An 18,003-nucleotide genomic window follows, 5' to 3' on the forward strand; every position below is an offset into this window, starting at 1 on the left:
GATCTGCTTTTCGAGACCCGCCACCGCCTGCGCTGCTCACGTGGCGCTTCAGTCGCAGCTGCTTAATGTAGCATATAAATGTGGCGCATGAGAGAGAGCGAATAAGCGGCGTTTCATTAGTTTAAGACATGAATGTTGCGGCCGGCGTGGAAATTACACGCATTAACATGTGCTGGCTACATGAAGTGAATTCAAGACTAAAAGAATATTACGACGTTAGGCATACCAGATGTTCTACTACTGCAAGAATTTTTAAACAGCTGAGTAAAGGAATGCTTTTACCTGCTGTTCCTGGCATGACAGTGCTCACTGGCGTACTGCCATGCACTTGGAGCGATTTTACCATGAAGCTGCCCTGCCTTCAGGGTTGGTTTAGGATGAGCGCAATGGCACATAGGCTTTTGCGATGTTTCGTTTTCACCCTGACTGAGCACACGTCTTAAGAAAACAGTAAAAATCGGGCCTGCGGTAGCCACTCTTACCTACGTCGCTTTTTGTTTTCGCAGTGGCGAGTCTTTCCGGAAGTGGGCAGAACTTCCGGCTAGCCGAAAAGGACAGGCGAACAGAGGTGTGCGGTCAGCGGCGAGGGTAATTCCAAAGATGGACGACGCGCTTAAAGAAACTATGCTGGGAACTCTGGCACTCCACACCAGCAAATCAGGGTGACTTCAGAGGAGAAAGCAATGTCCAGACTCAGTTCCTTTCTTTGTCAAAGAGCACTGCATGTAAGAGTGCGGCAACAGCCACGCACAGACATTTGGTAAGAATTTTTTAAGTACGAAAAAAGCAGCAGCAGCCTTGCCATTCCCACTGCTTTCCAGTTCTAAACTGTGCACTTGGAAGTTCTATTGTCAGTGAGGGCAGTTTTGAAAAATAACAAACAAATGCGCAACTTATGGAGTAATAAAAATAGTTTGAAAATTATTATTTCGTGTTTGGTGGTCCGCGCTGACGCACTCATTTCCGTATTTTGAGTATATGGGACTCAAGTGTTACTTTCGCGCCACTCGGAATGATATATCGCTGCACAGTGTATCCCGTCGTCACCTTAGACACTTCAGCATACGGCAACCCTATCGATTAGGGGGATAGGGGAACAGCGGCGTGCTAGTGCCCATGCGCAGGGCAATTACCCGAGGTGTGTTATTGTTCTGCGAATGCGCGCCGGCACCCTGCTATTCCCCTATCTCCCTAATCGATAGCGTCGCCCTATTATAAAATTCCCTACTATTATATTGCAACTAGTAGGGTTTCCTGCAATGCGATCATGACGCTCGTATGTCCTGAGCGCTCTTCTGTGCGCAGTGCGTTATCGGTGAAATAAATAAGTAGCATATTAATGTGCACCCTGCCTGCGATTATCAACAATTTTTAATCAGTGTTCCTCTTGCGCGTATGGAAAAGCTAGTTCATTCGCGGTAGACACGAATGCCGTTCTGAAAATGGCGAATCCCTAAACGTACGCACACTTTGCAACGCCTCACAGATGTGGTAGCCGGATGTGGACTGTTGCTCTATTTTGCCCCACCATCGCGCACAGAATGCGTGCGCGTTTGTAACACAAAAAAAGTGGACGAAAAAGGAATAAAAGAGAAAAAAACCATCATATCTACTTTTAATCGCTTTGGTTAGCAGGCTGGCGCACGGCAGAGAAGGCCTTGTCCAGCAGCAGCTACAGCTCCGTCGTGGGAGCTGCTGTGGCAGCGGCGGCAAAAACTGCCGGCTTCTAGTGTTACACGAGGGACTGCTGCATGTTTGACGACAGGCGAGCTTTGCCGGAAGCCCCTTGTCTCCGCCACTCCCTTCCATGATTCCCACAAAGCGCGTATATGCGAACCACGCATGCGCACAGAAAGAGCGCGCACGTTGCCGTCCGCAGACACCCTCGTCTTTTATTATTTTTTGTCCGGCACGTTCTCGGCTGGTATGTTTAGAAAATACGCCCTAATGAGTAATGAACGGCGTGACGTCCGCGTATTAATGGGGCGTCACTGAAGCAAGATTAATGCGCGCGGCCATTGGGCGCACCACGATGGACTTCCGGTGTCCGTTTCCCATTTGCCTCGGCAGAGAGACCACAGTCGCTGCACTTGCCCTCGTGCCGTGCACATTTCATTAGCCTCCGCTATGGGGCTCTACCTCCGCTGTTCTCTTCTGTACGTGTGCACGTCCTCGCAGAAAGTAGGGCTTTCGGAAAGCGGATCAAATTTTGCCTACGGCATCGACATTCTTCCGTTCTTCCCTCCCGAAACAACACCGCCGCGTCCCAGAGTGCTGGAAGGATACCGATTCGCAATAGGAGTTGGTGTACACAAGGTTCCGTTCGTAGAGCCTCTTCCATTTTCTTTTTTTTTAATGTTAATGTGAGTGATGCAGCAAACCTCACACACACACTACACTTTTTGCATGCTACACTTTCCTACTACGCTTAAGACGCGGAATTTCTACAGGTAGGGCTGCAGACCATTTACAAAGGAACATTGAGGAGGTGTATACTAACAAGCTCAGGACAACCCTGGTTTAACTGAGAAGTCCTCATGAGGAGGTTGTTTTAAAAGAGACTGTTGTCCTCCGCGCTACTTCATGCTCCAGATGTTAGTGCATACCGCTACCTTTCTCTGAAACAAATAAACATCTGGGCACACGTTTCTACAATAAAATGTTTTTGGCAGCCCTTATTGACATCCTCATTAAACGTATCCGTGTAGTGTTTGCGCATCAGTGCAGGATAAAATTTTAATTTTATTTAATTGCGCAGGAAGCTTTGAAACCTTATGGGTCTTATGCTCTGTCAAAGATAAATCAAATTCATGACTTATTGCAAATGATACAGATTGATATTTTGTGTGGTAGGTCTGTGCAGGGCTTGTATAGCACAGCAATGATGACTGCAGCAGATGTTTACTTTCTGATTTATTTATACACGCAGCAATTAGCAGAAAATGCTTCTCAAGTCAGATTAAAGGGGCCGTGAAGGGGGTCTCAACAAAGATGCGCTATGCCTACGATGCTGAAGGACGCGGCTTCACAAATATCCTCCAGCAAGAATTATTCTAATGCATTTTGTGGAAGTATGCAGAAAAAATTTGAACTTCCGCGTCTTCGCGCCTTTCCCTTTCCTCTCGTCTCTTTTTGCACGCTGAAATGACGGCGCTCCGCCGCCGGTCCCTCGCACTCGCCCCCCCCCCCCCCCCTCCCCCGGCCGGCTGCCGACGCGCGCGAACCAATGCTAGCAGTCTGCTGCTGACGTAACGAGCGCGATGCTGACGTAACGAGCGCGGATTCGGGCGAAAGCCCAGCACCGCAGGTCGCCGGCAGGCGCGGAAGCGGGAGTTTTAAAAATTGTATAGTAAATTATCGGCTCGCTTTTGAGGTCTTGTGCGCGGCATGAACGCTCGTTGGCCTGTACTCTACATAATGCGAGCATTTTATAGACAACCTCAAACACCCTTTTCAGTGACCCTTTAAATATCCCGAAAACAAGCCAAGAATCAGAGTTACGCAGTCGATCAAGTTCCCTGAATGCTTATTATAGAAAAAGGTACTGAAATTCCGATTTCATGTGTTACCTTAATTAGTGTCTGCTGAAATTCTGTCATTAACAGTCCTTCAAAGAAGCCATATTCAAAGTAAAATCCTGGCTGATCACTTCCAGAACATCGTAAGAGCCGCAGAGAAAATGATTTAAACACGTCCGAAGATTCGCTGGTGTGCCTTGCCTAATTCAGGTGTATTGTTTGTTTATATCCTGCGTTGAAAAGCGTTCTTTATTTGCAGGGCACACAGATGTTGTGTTCCCGGTTTCGTGTTGAAACGTGTTCCTTTGAATTTGCGCAGTTACTGCTCCTCGCTGGATTTTTTTTATTACTAACTGAATACTGAAGCACAGCCGTGAGCAATATTACCGGGGACAGAGTTTGAGCTATCATTTATAAATTAATCCATCACTATTTGTAACAAACTCAATTTTTTTGTTGCCGCTTTTTAACTAGTTTTCCTCTTGCTGCATAATATCCAAAAGTAATTCTCAACCTTATTGGAGAAATAACAAAAAAAATTTGCAGTTTTGTGCAAAAAGTTTGCTCCCTGTCATACTTCTCACGATTGTACAGTCAGGCCGGAACGAATCGCGAAGCATATGCCGTACTGTTTCACTTCGCAGGGACATACTCGCTTACAACCGGTTTGTGAATATGCACTTCGGTAGACCCTTTGCCCAGAAACATGAATCAGGCTAACTGTGCACTGCAGCTGAAAGTACACGACAGGTGAAATATTTTGTTCAGTTCGCAGGCGCTGTTCACGTTTCATTCTGGCCTGACTGTACACTGCTTTGCTGATGAGACCGCAGATCATATGACAGCCGTGACTCATGCACGAGAGCCCCTTGTTTCTCTCCCGCTGGACCGTTTTTTCAAAAGACCTGTACATGTGTTGTACGTCCCTGCATTTAAAATGTGGATTTGAAAGCTCGACTTGATTTGGTATAGGAAGAGTTTGAGATAAGAAATCTGTACAGAGCTAGTGGGATAGAAATCAAGAAGGTAGCAGCAAACGACCCTCAAAGGATGCCCTCCAGCCAATGGCGTCTGCGGATTGTCATGACTTCGTGGTTAGTCCCCTTGTACCTGCTAGCCTGACATCTCAGGGGGTGGCACATGAAACGGGATTCACCACGGCTTAATCGGATTAGCCGCAGTGTCATAGAAATTAGCCGATGATCAGAGGGTGGCACATGAAACAGGATTCACCACGGCTTAATCGGATTAGCCGCAGTGTCATGAAAATTAGTCGACGATAATGGCTGGAGGGTCTCGTTTCAGGGGCATCTGCTTCTTTGTATCCGACTACAGTGCGACAGCCATGACGCCCTTGAGAGTAGTCAACTAAGACTAGCAATTACGGTGATTAAGTTTAAGGCTCGACAGACCAGAGAACGCAAGTACGAAGCTGAAGTAGCTGGTTGATTACCTGCCCAAAAACAACACTAAAAGCCGGGACTCGGATAAAACAGGAGCGCTAGGAGCATATAGAGCCAGATGAACGAGAAATAAAATTAATCAGGGCTGGGCTAGTTGTTTCATCGCTACCAACTGCACTGTTCCTCCTTTCTGCGCCCCATTTTTTTTTCTTTTCATACGCGCAAGCCTGCCCGTGAAACGACAGTCGGGGCATATGGCTACTTCGGTCAGCGACTATAAAGTATTACTGGCGTATTCTTTCAAGCACAGCTTGCCGGCGTTCAGCTTCACACTAATTAGCGAACAGATGCAAACCCATCGGGCTATCTCCCGGCTTCCTTTTCTGTTAACAGCCTTCTACGGCGCCCGCGAGGTAGCAACGATCCCGGCGCCTGGCTCCGAAGCAGCGCTGACAAATAACACGGCGCGAAAAACTCTTTCGCGGCAGAGGCGCTCCCTGCTCGGGAAAAGGTAGCCGCCCCCAGCGGAGCCGGGAGAACGCGGGATGGAAATTGGCCCCCGCCGCTGTCCTCCGAGATATGGATGGCCGTCTTATCCCGGACGGGTTGCGCGCCTCAGAAGCGCTCGCTGCGATCGATGGTCGTTAGCGGACAGCGCCGAGGCCCGGCTGGTGCCCTCCTCGTCTCCGGGCTGTTTGCGCACCCCGCGGCCAGGCCCCGCCGCTCGTCATGTGAGACGCCGCGAGAGGCACGTCTTGCCGCTTACGGGCACCCCGGGGCGAAACGGGGGTCACGCGAAAAAACAGGATCGCATTACTCTCCTCCTCATAACCCGGCCTCTTTTCGGCCGGCACAAGCCGAGAGATTGCTTCGCAAGGCTAGGGCTGATATGCCTCCGTTATGTGCGACGCTCCGAGTGTCCCCGCGTATGCATTTCCACCACGCGCCAATGCGGCCGTCAGCAGGCGCCAAGTCCCGGGGATCGTCTGGCGCGTCCGTAACAGTCAGGCGTAACCATAGGGTTTATTCACCCGCTACAAAGAGAGCTCTAATGCTTCTCGTTCGGCAGACTGAAACAAATGGCAAGGAAGAGAAAGCGCCGTCTTCGCCCGGTTGATTCATCTTTTCAGGGGAGTTGTTTCGCTTTCGATCTGACGCATCTCGGCCCCCCCAACCGGCCGCACTGCTCCCGTTCGGAAGGCGAGTCGCCTGCCTATACGGCTTGTGCCGCTCAATAGTCGCCAGGCCTCTTCAGCGGCCAGCCCTAAAGCGCAAGCGGGCGTCGCGATGGCCTTTTGGTGGACAGAGAGAAGTGGCGAAAAGCCCCCGTTCACTTTCTCAGCGCAGCGTCCTCCGTCTTTTGGAAAAAGTACTGTCCCGCTGGAAATAATGAAAACCACTTTTCGCCATCTCGCGTGCCGCGAATGCGCTGACAAGCACGCGAACACACGCAGAAAGCAGTCGTTCCGCAGCGCGGCGAGACAACGAACGGCCGTGTTCGTTTGACGCGGTGCGAAAGCACCAGGCAAGTGCTCCGGCACAAAACTTGCAGTGTTCGTGATGCACGGCACTTTGGAAGGCATGTCCAGCGGCATGCTCAGGTTGCATGCAGACCACGGTGCGACAGTGAGAAACGGCCTAGTGTTGAAAACTGTTGGTTCGTTCCGGACATAAGCGGCTCTCTAAATCTTAACACGCTTTCCGCAGCACCCTTGCTGCGCCTGAACACTGCAGGCAGTCATTTAAAAAAAAACGAGGAGGAGGGAGGGGCTAGCTGCGTCTCAGCGCTGGTCAGCGGCGCGTTGGACCCTTTTCCTAACTGGCTTCACCATAATGTTGCGTGCTCGAACAATTAGTTATCGTGTCCTATTTCTTTTGCACTGGATTAATCTGTTGATGTCAGTGAACCGACCAGCACAGATCAAAATCCTGATTCAACCAACTAATACGGAACAGCAAATTTTGAAAGCAAAAATATATAGCCGCAGACATGTAAGCGTGGTTCCTGCGACAACACCACATGCACATTACAAAGAAGAGTACGCTTTGAGCATTTTATCATCGTCTTACTGATGGCCATTGACGCCATTGTCAGGGTAGAGCACAACGTGGGGAAGCCAACCTGACGAATTACCGATGAGAGGGGGAAGGGGGCACTTTCTTAGTTACCTACAACTCAAGTGTAACGGCAGCAGTCCGGTTTGTAGCCCTTCCCCCGCCAGCACATGCTTTCGTCTCGCGTCAAAGTTCCAAAAGTAACGCAAAAATCATCATGGCTTCGTCCTGCAGTTACCGATACCCGCAGGTGTATGAATTCCTAAAGTTCCTTGACCGAATGCTGCTCCACTTCCAAGGTTTTCTTTTTGCTAACTCTCTAAGTAACACGCACTTGCAAAGAGGTCACTGTGGCCAAAGACCAGCTTGCATGCAAGATTAGACAGCAGTTACTGCCAAGGCTCTGAAACGAGAAACCGGGAAAGAGAGAGAGAGGAACAGAAGGATGGAAAGGCAGGGAGGTTAAGCAGGCGATGCCCAGAAGGCTACCCTACACGCGGGGAGGGGAACAAAGGAAAGAAAGAGCTGCAACGACATGAGTTTTTCACGTGTCCATCGACCACTATGACAAGGGGACATAGGGCGTAAGAGCACTTGCTGCTGGGCTAGGGCGCACACTTAAAAGCTTATACTCGAGAACTCAATCCTGAGTGAAAAAAAGACCTTGAAAAGTTACTTAAATACAACAGGTAATGAAGTAAGTAATGAAGTAAAATGCGGTCGACGTAATGGTGCTCAATGTTATTAATGCAACTGCGGAAGTATTTTGCAAGGGAGGCACATTACGCAAGGCTTGGAGCAAAATAACTTTTGCAACTGCGATTCAGCGAACAGCACAAACTTCGAACATATCCGGTAATTAGAAACATCGCTCGCTTCAAAACGAATATAAGCGCACGCGCGGAACGAAAGACGGATGCGATTAACGTACATTATCTTCCAGAGAACTCGGTGGCAATTTGCCATTTGATAAGACGCACGCTTTGCTAACGCGCACTTCAGATGACGCACATAAATATTATTTGCGTCGTCCAATTCAACTCCTCCCCATACCTAACCTGCGTGCATAGAGATTTGCGATGAACAGGGTGAATACAAAGGAATGACTTCTTTCCTGTTCGCTTTCACGATTGACAGCAACCACGTTGTAAATATTATGAAAAACCGAAGTGGTGAAACAGCTCAACACATTGCTGCTGACCAACACGCTCTCGGAAACGCTCTTCACGATTCGATAAATAGGTGATTTTGCTGCTTTCACTCCTGACAACACAAACTGAATCAGTAAAGGGCAGTAAGACTTGAAAAAAAAATATATCCAACAATCATTCGGATGTTGCGATGACCAGTCGCACGTCTTGCAAGACATTGACGGCCTGTTTGGCAAAAAAAAACTCCTCATCCATTTTCTTCGGCTTATTCAATCTGCTTTCTGAAGCCGAACCTAGATAATTTCTCACTGACCATACACCGAAATGTTAGCATGCACATGCAGCAATACGACCTTACCACGTACTCTGGACCACTCCACAAACAATCCAGCCGAAAGATGTGGCGTGCAGACAAGGGCTCGAACCTAAGTTCGAACCTGCGGTACTTCGCAGGCACATGCCAAAAAAAAAAAAAAAAACTAGCTTCGATACTCCCAGACGTACTGTTTACATCAGCAATCCATGCGATTTTTCTCAAGCTGAAACACTTGGCTCTCAGAGCAAAGTATTTCATCTCGAGACAATGGTTCACCGTGCAGGGTCCCGGGTGGTCGCGCTCGAGAACGGGTTGCAAAACGCCTTCGCGTGTCGACCCCCTACGCGGCTTCAGCAAGGCGGTAGTGATTCGCTCCAGCAAGGGAGAGCGGAAGAATCGGGAGGCCTGTGCGGATTGACGTGGGGAGCGACCGAGGCAGGGAGGGAACAGTGACTGGGAGAGAAAGAACTGCGGGAAACGACATTCTTCGCCCAGCGAGTTTCCCCTCCAGCGGGGCGCTTTTTCTTTACCTGCTCGGAGAACCAAACAACGCGCACAGAGCTCCGCACACGTGCTTCCGCGCACACCGAGGCAGCTCGCGCATGCATCTCAGTCCTCACAAACGCGTGCCGCGAGGTTCTTGGTGCTCGGCCCGAGGCGGTCCGGTGACAACGGCCGCTCTTTCCGAGCCGCGGGCACACCGAGCGGGGCCGCCGAATGCATCCACCATGCCGGCGGCGCGGGGTCGCGCACGCAGGGCAGCGAACCCGGCGAGCAAAGCCCGGGCTGGGACGCGCGCGCGGCGTGGGCGACTCACCGGCATGCCACACCTCGGGCGGCGGAGATCGATGGTGCCGGCGTGCGCCGCGTGGAAAGGCAGCCTGGGTTCGGGGTCCGCGGTCGCCGGCGCGCACGGTGGCGGGAACTGCAGGCAGTGCGTGAGCGCGGCCAAGTCGCGCGGCGGCAGCAGCAGCCACTCCCAGGGGCAGCGCGGCCACTCTGCCCGCCGCTGCGGCTCAATATACCGGACGACCCTTCCCATCATCGCAGCGTCCCTCTCCCGCGCCGCCGCTGTCGCCCCTGGTGTCGGGCGGCCGAGGCGGTTGCCACGACGACCGGACGGCGGCTCCGTCGCCCTGGCAACGGCACGCCGGAGGAACCTGCATCGCGGGCGGCGCCAGCAGGATGCAACCTGGATGAGGGGAGAGCACCCCCCCCCCACCCCCCCCTCAAAGCCCTTTTCTCTTTTTCTCGCCAACGCCTCACGTATTCGATCAAGATCCGCGGCTCCTCGTTTTGCCGTCGCCGGCGCTACGTTGCGCGACACCGAGTGGGCGCCCGCGGCGCGATGTCGCTTCGCGCCGACGGTTCATCGCCGCGCGCTGGCGACATTCGACGGCCTGTGTCGCGCCGGTGCCCGCATGTGCAACGCGCGCCCGTCCGTTCGTAGTCGCAGTGTCTCTGCCTATGATAGCAGAATATGTGCAATGTTCAAAAGAAAAAAAAGATTGCAAAGCTTCGATCGGAAGGGGCAATGCAGCATTAAAACAACGAAAAGCGGTTACGACAACTCACGAAAGCCAGTATTTAAGGTACAGACCAACGTAACAAAATAAATATAAGCATCAGCTTGCATGCCCACAACTGACATAAAAATATGTAAAAGTGCGGTGATTTTATTATCCTAACCGACATTTCATCTGGCTTGTTGCTTTTGACTTCAGGTGCCTTGAAATAAGTTGACAAAACTGAGCTCGTTCAGACTCCTTGATATTGCGAAATTTCCGTATCTCGCGTGTTGCAGAAAACATTTCAAAGCGGTTAATCTTCATGGGGTGTTTGGGCGTCCAGCTATCTCTACTAAAACAGGCATTTGAATCATATTTAGGCCCCACTGCTCATTGTTCTCGTTTCTTAAAAATCTGATAGGCTCTTCGAAGTTCCTCCTGCGAAGAAAATCTTGCTTGCACTTTTCCTTTCTTGCGGTTTTCAACAGTTTTTACAAAAAAAAATTGTCTTTATAGGGGCTCTGTTCAGTGACAATGTGGTGTATTGTTCGACAAAATATGTAACTGCCTTTTTTCAGCAAAATTCGATTGCGGTAGTGTAAGCTGTTATGAACGGGGGGCACAGCAACCGAAGAAGATTAAAGCGAAGATTCCATCGGCCGGGATGACCACGTGGTAGCGGAAATTTCGACAGGTCGTTTGACCCCATCTTTCCCACGCTCTTCAGGAGGGGGGGAGATGACCTTCCCTTTGTCTGGTTCGCCGCGAGACGCGACCGACGATGGACAAGACGACGGAGGGAAGAGGGGACGGCGCCTTCCTTAAATTAACCGTGTCTGAGAAGTGCCATGCCGACCGCAAGGCGAGGCCGCCGAAGTTGTAGCCACGGCGCCGTACCTGTGTTTGGATGGGTACGTGCAGCTTTGGGCGAAGTAGCAGCGGACCTCCGAATCCTCCTCGCCCATTCCCACGGTGCTCCGCGTGATCTGTGCCTCGTGTTCAATGGGCTACCGCCTGGTGAAAGGGGCGGAGCCTTACTGTATTTAACAAGCATCCTGAGTAAGAACGATCGCTCTGGGTCTTGGCGACAAGGTTCATCCAGTCGCTCTTAATTTTTGACTTTTTGTTCTTTCCTACGTAAAATATGTAAATAGGTTTCTTCAAAATTAGACGTGCTTGTTTTTCGCTTTCCCAACCATCAAGTTGCATCTTTCCTCAGCACGAAGGCTCGGACACGCTACCCGAAGGAGCCCGGATTAGAGTGAGCCGCCGTCCCGTAACAAAGCATAGCCATTTTGATGTGCAAGGTTTATTCTGATGATATCTCTCTCTGAAAGTATTCTGAGTCGGAAACATTAACGTTTACAAATACTTCATACCATCCTCTGCCGTCGGGCTGGCCGATCGGCATTGGGTGTCGCTTTTTTTTTTTTTCCACTTGCGTATTGGCTACAAAAATAACACACTTTCCAGGGAGGATTGTTATGGGGTAGGAGGGAACGGGACTGCTGCTGCCCTCTCTATAGTAATGCCATCCTGCCGTGAAAATATGAATTTCCTCGGAGCTGTCATCGTGTTCTCCTCGCTTTCGTGAGGCGAGTTGCCCGCGTTTTTGTCGCGTTCACAGAGAACATAGAATGAGGCGGTTTGTTTTTGTGCCGTCGTTTTCTCAGTCAGACAACTCAAAGGGGAAAAAGAAAAGTCTAGAAAAACACTCAGTCAGTTATTTATTTATTTAATTATTTATTTATTTATTCAAAATACCCCTAAGGGTTCTCAGTTTGAGGGTATTACATGGGGGGGGGGGGGGATACAGGCATGTAATCAAAAGTAAACAAATAAACCACAATTTCAAGAAACTACAACAAAACACATAAAATCATATGAGTCTTTGCAAGAAAATGCAAAAAAAAACATTGAAGCATAAAGGGGAAAAACAAAAACATGAACAGAGCAGCAGACAGCAACGTTAATACAAGTTATACAATGTTTCACAAGCAACGGCATGAAAATATAACGGTAATCATCAATAACAGAAACCTAATGCATTAGTAAGTTAACATTGTACCCAAAAAATTTAAGCAGAGGTAGTAGCCCAGTCGTCATGCCCAGTCTATGGCCTTTTAGCCGACCGGGTATGGTTGGCGCTTTTGCATTTATCAGACAGCGCAGGATCTCAATCTAGCTAGACGCTTATAGCTTTAAATATGGGCTCCTCGCCAAACATTAACCGCTGGAGCTGATGCCGATTTGTGTAGTATACTCATGAACAAACCTACTTTGTGCCACTGTTATAACGGCAATCTCAACGTTTTGTCATTTAATGACAACATTATGCGCACTAACGCACTCGGAACATAATGAACTTTGATAATGATATTTTTGCTCAAATTTAAATGGACTTATTTTGCCCCAGGGAAACAGGTTCCAAGACGACGACGTGTAATCACATGGCAAATTTCTCCCCAATCAACTCAATTGGTTATAGTGCTTTTACGTGCCGAACCAACTCTATGAGCTACGGGACATGCCATATTTGAGGGCTCCGGATTTATTGCCGGCAACGTATGGGGTTTTGCAACGCGCAGTGAAATCAGAACACAAGACGCTTTTGAATTTCGCCTCAATCGAAATGCGGCCGCTCCGTCCTTGCTTCTCCTTGTCCATAGCAAGATCACCAATAATGCTGGGCACCTTGCATATGGAGCTCGGCATTATAATTTGCAAACTAATAAAGATTTCTACAAAAGGGCTTGTCTTCGTCTTGCGCAGGCAGGGCTTAAATTCGGGGTGGTCTCGGGGGTTCTGAGACACCCCGCCCGTGTCGTTAAGGGATCTGAGAACCCCCGTGTTAGAATGTACGAACTGCGTGAATCCGAAGCAGGCAACCATTTTTTTTATTCTTTTATTATTCTTTTATTCTTTAATTTTTTATTCTTTTTTTATTTTTTTATATTTAGTAAGAATCGTTTTACATGTTTTCTAAAACCAGAGACGGAGAGAAAATAAAAGTTGGCAGCACAACACAAAGGCTGAAAAAAAAAAAAGGTAAACCCGTGCCATCACACCACGAGTCAGTCCAGAGCTGGCCGCTTAGCTTCAAGGCTGCAGAGCAACACACAACAACGAGTACGCTGGCAGATAGTATACGGATTGTTTGTTTCAGGCCTGCGTCGTAAGGTGAGCAGACAACTGCCTCTAAAAATGATTTCTTCCCTTGTTATGAACCGATGAGTAAAAGAAACCGCCAGCGACTTCCTCTCTCTCCACCTACGCTCGAATCACTTGGGACCCCCTTGGATGGAGGCAGACTTTTTATAAAGCACTGTGCACAGGCGAAGACAAGAAAATAGCTCGTACTGTTTTAACAGCCGCCCTTGCCTTCAACTACCTGGCATCAGACGTCTCTTCCGCAAAGAACTAAAGCAGGGACGTATAACAAGTAACCTAATTAGCTGTAGCTTTAGAACCAACAGAAATATGCGGTCGACGTTTCATCAGCTACTTTCTTCGAAGTATAATACCCCTGTCACACGGGCACTTTCGATCCTCATTGAGTCAATGCTCATCGAACTCAATGCAGATCGACGGTTGTCACACGGCCACTTTCAAGCGCAATCGAGCTCGATCCTGCTTGACTCGATGCCGATTCCTCAAGAGTGCTTGAGGTTCCAAGCACAATCGAGAACTCTCGCTCTCATGAAGCTATAAAAATAAACACAAGTTAACAAAACCAAACCACAATTGTTGTTGTTGTGATCGATTAAAATGTAATACAGAACATTTTTCAGGTACTACGCCTGCTTATATGCAAACATTTGAAAGTAATCTCGACATCACGCTCCACGCTTCGCCGTCAGTGTAAACAAAGATGGCGTCCTCCTGCTCGTCGGAGCGGAAACTGTGGAGCGAGCGCGAGACAGCCGCTCTCATCGACTGCTGACAGTACCGCCTAAATGATTTGCGGCGCCAGAAGAGAAACGCCGCAGTCTATGCAGAAATCGCGGAGGCGTTGCGGGCCCTTGGGTTGCATCGCACAGCAGCAGAGGTGCGCCACAAAAACCTGGCGCAGATACGCAATGTACAGATTTGGCTACGGATTTGGCTGCCGCTGCCCCCGACTGCACAGTGTTGCCGGACATCGCCATGTTATGGCTGTCGGCGGAACATTTGGCGCCACCTAACACACATGAGGGAAACTTCTCAATGAGCATTGAAAATGCCCGTGTAGCAACGGATGTTTCGAGCGTGCTCGAAAATCTCGATGCAGATCGAGCTCAATGAGGATCGAAAGTGCCTGTGTGACAGGGGTATAACTCTTGCCTTTCTGGAGCACAGAGCAATTGCGATTACCGATTTGTACAAATGAATAAATAAACAAATAAATGAATAAATAAATAAATAAATAAATAAATAAATAAATAAAGCTGTGCCATTATACTTGGTGTACGAAACGGCCCTGTATTTCTCACGCGTCGTTTAGTAACCCGAAAGTTCGTCACACAGGTGTTCTACAGCCCCGTTCCAGCTTTTGTGCGTTACTTATAAAACGCGTATCGTAGGTTACGTTACTTATAAAACGTGTATCGTAGCTTAGAATGCAGCATTTTATTTGGATCGCCGCAATGTTTAATGGTCAATGTGTTCAAATGTGTCCTTACAAACGATGTTCTCAATATTTTTCTCCTCTTATGCATCCCTACGTTTCTACCCTTCGAACTCAACGGCAGCTGGTCGTTGAATCATCCATACACCTGCTCAAAGGAGTTGGTGGCGGAGCTGTATTCCCACCGTGATGTTATGAAAAACATTAGCATATAAATCGTGACAGGGGACAATGTCCGCATGGTTTACTCACGGGAGGTAGAGACAGAGATCCTCCGTACACCCCCACCCCTATTATCTCTCCCCATTTTCAACTCCTGACTGGTAAAACTACTGCTCTAGATTTGTCTTCAAGCTGCCGCTCGAAAAGTGAATTGCGTGATGCATTTCAAAGCAGATCATCCGGGTTATCAGTTCGGAGTGTGGATTGCGGAGAACGCGTGGAGCGGCGCTGAACGACGCGGGGTAGGCCCGATCACCTCTGCGGTTGTTGTCCTCCCCCGGGTCGCGGGAACAAGAAGGCACCTCTCGACCACACGGAAGCCGTAACTCCCGCCGACAGCCGTCCGCTGACGAGCGTTTACGACGACGGGGCCTTATCTCCGCCCGCTTTATACGTGCGCGGCTCGGGCCGCGGGTCGTCTAGGTGGCCGCCGCTCGGCCAGGGCCGCAGCTGGTCGCCCTCCTCCGCGCGGGGGCAGCAGCGAGGGCGACCGTCCGGCGACGCAGCTGCAGCCGCCCGCGCGGACGCAGGTGTTCCGCTGTCCCGCCGCGCCGGTGATGAGCGCCAAATTCGGAGGAAACGAGGTTCACCGCGGAACCGCTGACCAGCGAGCTTTTCTGGGTTGCTTGCTCGCGCCCATGTGCACGTCACGCATTGCGCGCGCCCCCCTCCCGCCGGTGATGAGGGATGACGCTGCCGGTTTCCCTCTGCGCCCTCTCCCTTCCACTCTCCGCCAGCGAGCAGCATGCGGGCTCTCTCTCTCCGAAAGCCTCGTGTCTCGGGGTGGAATAGCTTTCTCTGTCTAGCTTTCCAAAAGGGGGGATTACAGCTCTCTCGAGATCAACATACTGCACGACAGGTTGACAGGAAGCGTGCACGGTACTCTACCTCATCATGCTCCAGTTCTGTGCTGAATTCATCGTTTTTTTTCTCTATTTTCTGTCTTGATAATGTGCTTGATAAATTGCATGGCATGCGTAGAATGTCTGCGCGCGCTAACCAATTTAATTGTTTGTTTCATTGGCTCGCTTCCATATCATGCTCAAACGCCTCGCACACTTTACGTGTCTTGTAATGCTGAATAACGTCCACGGTGGCTGTCTGCTTTCCCTGCAGAGAGGATGTGCTATTGCAAATGTTTAATATGGCCGAGATAGAGTGTCAAGTTATGCGTGGCAAATTCGGCTTGTATACATACATCCCGAAGCATTATCAAATGATCATTTTTACACGAGTAAGTATACCGAACCCCGCATCCTTCGCAAGGTTCAAGCGAATGTCCTCACCACCCCGGTGCGTCTCTACCTCCACTGGCACTTTCGTCTCGATCCCTCGTGCCCCAACCTAACCGGCTAATCTAGAGGGCGCTCTCTTATCCTTTGTCCTGTCGCTATTCCATCCCCCCACCGTTACTCATCCCCCCCTTTCTCTGCCTCTTGGCGTGCTTGGCTGAAGTCTTCCGCACAGGGGGACCAGCTGGCCCTGGCCCTGCTGGGCACTTAATGTGCTGCCTGAATATAGCGTAATAATACTATTACCGAAGTGCCACTGGGAGAGATTTCGACATGGACGAGCACCTGGTTAAAATTTTTGCAATTTCTCGCCTCAAGTCACCCGAATGGAAATGAAGCAGTGTGACACCATCAAGCGCAGGAGAATTGCATGGATTCGCGGCTGCAGCATTTTTTCATTGTGACATAATAACCACGGTGACATCATTCGAACCGCCATTGTATTAAATGTTAGAGCGACGATAAGAAATGATAGGCGTCCCTCGTAGCCTGAGTCTCTTTGGGCCGTGAAACCCCCATAAACCACAAGAAATCATACTGGTGCACTGTTCTATGCGGTATTTATAAATATATTTTTTTTCTCTTTTATGATCACCACTGTATTCGCCAACAGACGTTTTTAGCTTTTCCAATGGCTACTCACATGCGGTAGCGTTTATCCTTTGCAAGTTATGGGCATCGAAAAATAACCTATTGCCTTCCAATAATACACAGAAATGTCTGACTGATCTCAATATCAAACGGGCAAGACAGCGCTGTGTTCATACCAAGTCCTCATGCGTTCATTCCCATGGAGTGTTGGGTGTCAATCGTGCACTTTTTTGCTTTATGGCTATGCCGGTATATGTCAGCGAACCCTGGCGTTTATCTTCATTTTGTTTCAAACAGTGTTAGTAATGTGGGTATCTTTTCCTGCAGGCTACATGTACAACGATTACTTTTCAGATTGGTGTTATTGTATTATTTTATTCTGACGTTGCAGTGTGCTCGTTTGCGGTGCCGATGCGTTGCTGGACGGGGTATAGTTGTTTAGGTTTTTCTGCTCCCTTAGTTTATTATTTAAGCCCTCCGCTGCCTTGCATACGGGTTCCTGAACCACGTCAAGCCATGCTATGCAGCCTGTTGCCAGGAGCGCTTTAATGCACGATCCAGAAGAAAGGAAACGAAAGTTGGTTTCAAATGCCCAGATGCTAGAAACGGAAGCGTCAGTTCTGCGGAGAAATGAATAAAAGCGTATAGGGGAGTACACAGCGTGTCTTCTTTTCTTTTTGGTTCTTACACCCACAGACTCCCTACGTTATTTGTGCTTGGAGCGATGGAGATGGGGATCACTTCGCAAAAGATTCGCTGCTTCCAAAAGTAAGCTCCCTGTCCTTTAAGACGGGCTATAAATCGCTCGATACTAAGTAAGCTTCCTGCAGCGCGTAAGTCATGCTGCATGCAAAGACAAAGCAGGATCGCTGATCACATCGGCGTCTCGCGTTCTCAGAAGCTTTAAGGGCAAGCGCGTCTGCAGCCACACGGATCGGTCATGTATGCCTGCGCTATACAGCGAATTACAATGCACAGTGCATTCCTACCAACCCCATGCGATGCCTGAGCGCTATGACTATTTCGTATATGATGCGTAATATCTCTTCCTCTAAATCCTGCAAAATTATACACTTTTTTTTGCCTGCAGACGAAACACAATATTAGAGGTAGCGAGGCTGCGTTGGTAGAAAACTGTCCAGGGGTACTCCCCCAATGGTATAAGAAAGCCCAAGCTTTCAAAACTGTCCTCTTAATTCTTTAGTGATGAGGCCGAAATGCGTTCTTGCAGCCATTTTGCCTTATGGGGATAACTAAAAATGCATGGGCAGCCGACCATGCTCTCTATTGAGCTGACTGACGCAGCTGGCCCCCTGTTAATTATGAAGGGGACACAATAGA

At 49.3% G+C, this 18,003-nt stretch overlaps 1 protein-coding gene across 1 annotated transcript in view; it reads right to left on the reverse strand.

Moving 5' to 3' along the window:
• Positions 1-9,514, reverse strand: part of fz2 (frizzled 2) — a 54,306-nt gene extending 44,792 nt beyond the window's left edge. The window contains exon 1 of the mRNA XM_077646021.1: positions 9,261-9,514. The gene's annotated coding sequence lies outside the window, so the exon portion shown is untranslated. The remainder of the gene's footprint in view (positions 1-9,260) is intronic.
• Positions 9,515-18,003: the final 8,489 nt, after the last annotated feature.

Source organism: Amblyomma americanum, chromosome 1, assembly GCF_052857255.1.
Source record: "Amblyomma americanum isolate KBUSLIRL-KWMA chromosome 1, ASM5285725v1, whole genome shotgun sequence".
Classification (NCBI taxonomy): domain Eukaryota; kingdom Metazoa; phylum Arthropoda; class Arachnida; order Ixodida; family Ixodidae; genus Amblyomma; species Amblyomma americanum.